The sequence below is a fragment of the Beta vulgaris genome, chromosome 9, assembly GCF_026745355.1.
Source record: "Beta vulgaris subsp. vulgaris cultivar EL10 chromosome 9, EL10.2, whole genome shotgun sequence".
In the NCBI taxonomy this organism is placed as follows: domain Eukaryota; kingdom Viridiplantae; phylum Streptophyta; class Magnoliopsida; order Caryophyllales; family Amaranthaceae; genus Beta; species Beta vulgaris.
Genome location: NC_079210.1, coordinates 15989518 through 15995098, shown reverse-complemented (window position 1 = coordinate 15995098; position 5581 = coordinate 15989518). Strand labels below are relative to the sequence as shown.

Sequence of the window (5581 nt, the reverse complement as noted above, 5' to 3'; positions counted from 1 at the left end):
GACGACGAGCCTGATGCAGAAGAGATTGACCTTGATGGGGGGATAGAGGATTCTGGATCAGAGGATGAAGCTCGCCGCCTTAGCCCATAGTTCTTTTGATCATATATGAAGGATTAGGACTTTTGCTTTATTTTGGTTGTTTTTATTCAGTTGTTATGTTAGTGATAATAAGGCTTGCATGCCGATTAGGGAGTAGCATTACTTGATTTATATATATATATATATATATATATATATGTATATATGTATATATATATGTATATATGTATATATATATGTATATATGTATATATGTATATATATATGTATATATGTATATATATATGTATATATGTATATATGTATATATATATGTATATATATATGTATATATATATGTATATATGTATATATGTATATATATATGTATATATATATGTATATATATATGTATATATGTATATATATATGTATATATGTATATATATATGTATATATGTATATATATATGTATATATGTATATATGTATATATATATGTATATATGTATATATATATATGTATATATGTATATATGTATATATATATGTATATATATATGTATATATGTATATATATATATATGTATATATGTATATATGTATATATATATGTATATATGTATATATATATGTATATATGTATATATATATATGTATATATGTATATATATATGTATATATGTATATATATATATGTATATATGTATATATATATGTATATATGTATATATATATATAGTATTTCTTTACAAACATTACATTCCCATTTTCAATAATAGTACATCGTGTTATCTTTTATTGTTAATTGTGGCATCTTATTTTGGATGATTGTAATACAAGTCAGTACAGACATAAAAGTGTGCGCAATATATGTTTATATATGAAATGTGTATTCGCTGAATGAGTTGAAAATTATGTGTAAGTCACTGAAATAGCTACTATGTTAATTTCAGCGCAGAATGGTTCGATCGGGAGGCACCCCTGAAACCTCTCTCAATATCAAGCAATCGATACGTGACCTAGTACAAATTACTGCCAACTTAGCCCAAGGTCACAACCGGGATGGGGATCTATCTGAAAAAGTGGCCCGTAGAAACCCAACTGTACTAAATGGAAAAGGGGGACCTGAAGAGTTGAGAGAACTGGGTTGGGGAATTTGATAAACTTTTCTTCACACTATCCTGCCCTGATGAGAAAACCGTGCCCTTAGCTAGCTACTATCTGCAGGGGGATGCCCATTTCTGGTGGACCCAGGCTAAGGACAACCTTCTGAGTCAACCTGGTTTCTGGTGGGAGACTTTCAAAAAGGCCCTAAGAGACAAGTACTACCCTCCATATCTTAAGAAACAAAAAGCCCAGGAGTTTATGATGCTGGAGCAAGGGACCATGTCTGTGGAGGAGTATTACGAAAATTCATTGAACTAATGAGGTTTGCCCCGGAGATTGCCCCTACAGAAGAGGCTAAGGCCTCACGTTTCGAATTGGGACTTACCCTTGACCTGCAGGGTAGACTGGGGGGAGATACATTCACCTCTCTGGACCATGTGTTTGGCAAAGCTGCCCACCTTTATGCTATCAGGAAGAGGGAGGAAGGGGGTAAGCTTGGCGAGAAACGTAAGGATAACCCAAACCCTGAGGGCCAGAAGTTTGAGAAAAAGCATAACGGGAACCAGAACAATCAAAACCCTCAGAGGAATTTTGGTAAGGGCCCAATAATAACCCTAATCCCAACAACAACAACCGCAATACAAACACCAATAACCGCAGACCTGAGCGTGTATATAGGTGTAGAAAGTGCCCTAACAACCATCCTGGTAAGGACTGCGAGGGTAACAAGGTTGAATGTCGAGAATGTGGGAAGATGGGACATAGAGCCAATGAATGCTATTCGAAGAACAAACTGAACCCCAATGGCCAAAAGAAGGGGAATTATGGGGACAAGCCCCGGAATGGGAATGGAAACGGGGGAAGTAATTACAATAGGAATTCTAACTATTCCAAACCCGCGACCAATACCAACAACCAAGTCTCTAATGGGAACAATGCAACTAGTTCCCAAGATAAGGGCAAAGGGAAGCTGTACATGATGACGGCTAGAGAAGAAGAGGCTCGTAGAGATGTTGTCACGGGTACATTTTCTATCAACTCCACTCCTGTTAAAGTATTATTTGATTCTGGAGCATCATTGTCATTTATTGCCCATGCAACTGTTAGAACTTTAGCATTGGTCGAGTCTGAGTCGATTTCTATGCCTATAGTCATTCCATCTGGGGAGACTGTTAACTGTTCTAAAAGATTTCTAAAAGTGCCATTAAAGATAGGTGAGGGATACTTTCCCTCTGATCTGATAGAGTTTAACTTATCGAACCTAGATATCATTCTGGGGATGGATTGGCTTGGGAAGTACATGGCTAAGATAGATTGCGATGCGCAGAAAGTGGAACTAAGGGACCCTTCGGGAAAAAGAGTGTCATATAGGAGAATACCTCGAGAACCGGATTAAAGTGATCAATGCGTTACAACTTAAGAACTACGTAGACAAGGGTTGGCCCCTATTTATGTGTTCAGTGAGAAGAGTTGAGGATGATCCGTTGAGGCCTGAAGATGTGCCCATAGTCCGAGAGTTCCAGGATGTCTTTCCTGAGGAAATACCTGGTATGCCTCCAAGGAGAGATGTAGAGTTCACCGTTGACCTAGTACCTGGGACTGGACCCATTTCAAAGCCCCATATGAATGGCTCCGGCAGAAATGAATGAGTTGAAGAACCAGTTAGAGGAACTAATAGACAAAGGGTATATTAGACCTAGCATGTCGCCATGGGGAGCACCCGTCTTGTTTGTGAAAAAGAAGGATGGTAGCTTGAGGTTATGTATAACCGAGAGTTGAACAATGTCACTGTGAAAAACAAGTACCCATTACCTAGGATTGATGACTTGTTCGACCAACTTCAGGGTGCGGGGATGTTCTCCAAAATAGACTTAAGGTCTGGTTACCATCAGTTGAGGATTGCTGATCATGATATACCTAAGACTGCCTTTCGAACCAGATATGGCCACTATGAGTTTACGGTTATGCCTTTTGGGTTAACCAATGCACCGGCAGTTTTCATGGACCTTATGAATAGAATTTTCCGACCCTACCTCGACAAATTCGTCGTGGTATTCATAGACGATATCCTGATCTATTCTAAGAACAAAAAGGAACATGAGGATCACTTGAGAGTCATTTTACAGGCACTCAGGGACAACCAACTATATGCGAAGTTTTCGAAATGTGAATTTTGGTTGGAAATGGTGTCATTTTTGGGTCATTATATCTCTAAGGAGGGTGTATCAGTAGATCACAACAAGAATGTCACTCTTTTTCGTCCGCCAAAATCGGACGCTAAAAACACGGGATCGGACGCTAAGGAGATTAGCGTCCGTCAGCGGACGCTAAAAGGCTGATGCAAAACCCCTGGTCGCTAATGGTCCAATTAGCATCCGCTAGACGGACGCTAAAAATTTAGCGTCTGAATTTTTAGAGTTAGCGTCCGCTTTTAAGGTTGGACGCTAATTAGCGTCCGATTATTGTCGGACTCTAATTAGCGTCCGTTTGCAATCAGACGCTAAATACCGTCCGATTACAATCGGACGCTAATGCTCATAATCGAACGCTAATTTGGCGTTGACACCAAATGCTCATAAAGACCCATATCAGCTTTCACATGCCCAATGTTTTACTTTCTTATTTTTATTTAATTCATTTTCTTAACTTTCAATTATTATTTCAAAATCAACAATGCCATAATAACAAAAATTGAGAATTAAACAAATGATAATTTTATTTAAATTAAATATATACAATTACAATCTATACCAAAATTTAGTATTATAATAGTGTAATTACATTGTAACTAAAATCTAATACAATTTCAATAAATACTAGTCGGAACCACTGCCAATGCCGAGCTACTGCACCACCGGGCCAGCCACCGCACCACCAGAAACCTCACCAGCGCATCAGCCACCCCTCCACCGCGCCAGCCACCTATAAATACCAAAAAATAAAAACAACACAACCAAGAAATTAATCTCCATTGCAGCAACTTATCTCAAATCTCCCTAATGATCATATCAAATGCAAATTGCAAATATTATGATTCAACTTAAATTGCAAGTCTTCTTATTTTGGTTTTCGTATAAACATAAACATTCCACCAACAAAAAATAAAATCAAAACAACATAAAAGTAAATCAAACATAAAAAAAATACAAACATATCATACCATGGATTTAGGGGGAAGATTAGAAGTGAACTTAGCAAGAACAACACCACTGTTACCATGAATTTAGGGGGACCCATTCTTCTTAGTTTCAGCCAATTTCTTTCCCAAATACCACGCAATCAACTTCTTCTTGTGTGTTAACTCCTTCGATCTGAACCAAAGATGTGTTTGGGTACTGGTTCGATTTCGACCTAATTAATCACATAAACAACCCACAACAAAAATTTTCACTTTTTGAGAAAATAAAACAATACCCAGTTCATGAAATTCAAAATTAACAAAAAAAAACCAAAAACCAGATCTGGAAACAACATTCATAAAACCAGAAACAAGAAAAATCAAAAGATGAAAACCGAAAAACCAAAGATAAAAAACCCAAAATTGCGAAATTGAAAAATTGAAAAACCAAATCGAAAATTAAAACACACAAAATCAAAATCTCATAAAATCGAAAACTCAAAAAAATAAAGAAAAACAGAAAACTCAAAAAAATAAAGAAAAATCGGAAAACAAAAAAAAAATTAAAAAATCTTAGGGAATTCAGAAAACTGAAAAACCAAGAACAAGAAAACGCAAAACAAAATTAAAAAATCAAAGAAAATTGAGAAAAGAAACTACATAATCAACAATCAAAACTAAAAAAAAAACAAATTTATTAGTTAAATATGAGTAGAAATACCTGATTTTGTGAGATCTGAAAGAAAGAGAGGGCATCAAAACGTGAGATGAGAGTGAGGAAGAGAGAGAAACGTGAGATGAGAGTGAGGAAGAGAGAGAGAGGCGTGGGTTTTTAGGGTTAATATTTTGGTCGCCTTGCGGTATTATTTATTTATTTATATCTCTTATTTAGCGTCCGTCTTTCGGACGGTAATTTAATCAAACGGACGCTAATTAGCATTAGTTTAGAATAACGGACGCTAAATCTCAGAAAGCGGACACTAATTTGCGTCTGTCTTTTATCGGATGCTAAGTAAAAACTTATCGTCCACTTATACAGTCGGACGCTAAATTTAGACGCTAAAAAGGCGGATTCTTGTTGTGGATCCTGCGAAGATCAAAGCCGTGAGTGAATGGCCTACCCCAAAGAATGTCACGGATATACGAAGTTTCTTGGGTTTAGCCGGTTACTGTAGGACATTTATGAAAGACTTATCCAAAATAGCAAAACCTATGACAAACCTGATGAAGAAGGATTGTAGGTTTACCTGGAATGAGGACAGTGAGAAGGCCTTTCAAATGCTCAAGGACAGGTTAACCTCAGCCCCTGTCCTAACCTTGCCTATCGGGAACGAAG

At 36.8% G+C, this 5581-nt stretch overlaps 1 long non-coding RNA gene across 1 annotated transcript; it reads right to left on the bottom strand.

Annotated features, from left to right (window-relative positions):
• Positions 1-3825: 3825 nt before the first annotated feature.
• LOC109136055 (uncharacterized) lies at positions 3826-5335 on the bottom strand. The gene is made up of 3 exons (XR_007270127.2): positions 4967-5335; positions 4288-4478; positions 3826-4049 (listed from the first exon to the last, which is right to left on the bottom strand). It is a non-coding gene; the product is annotated as an uncharacterized LOC109136055 (long non-coding RNA).
• Positions 5336-5581: the final 246 nt, after the last annotated feature.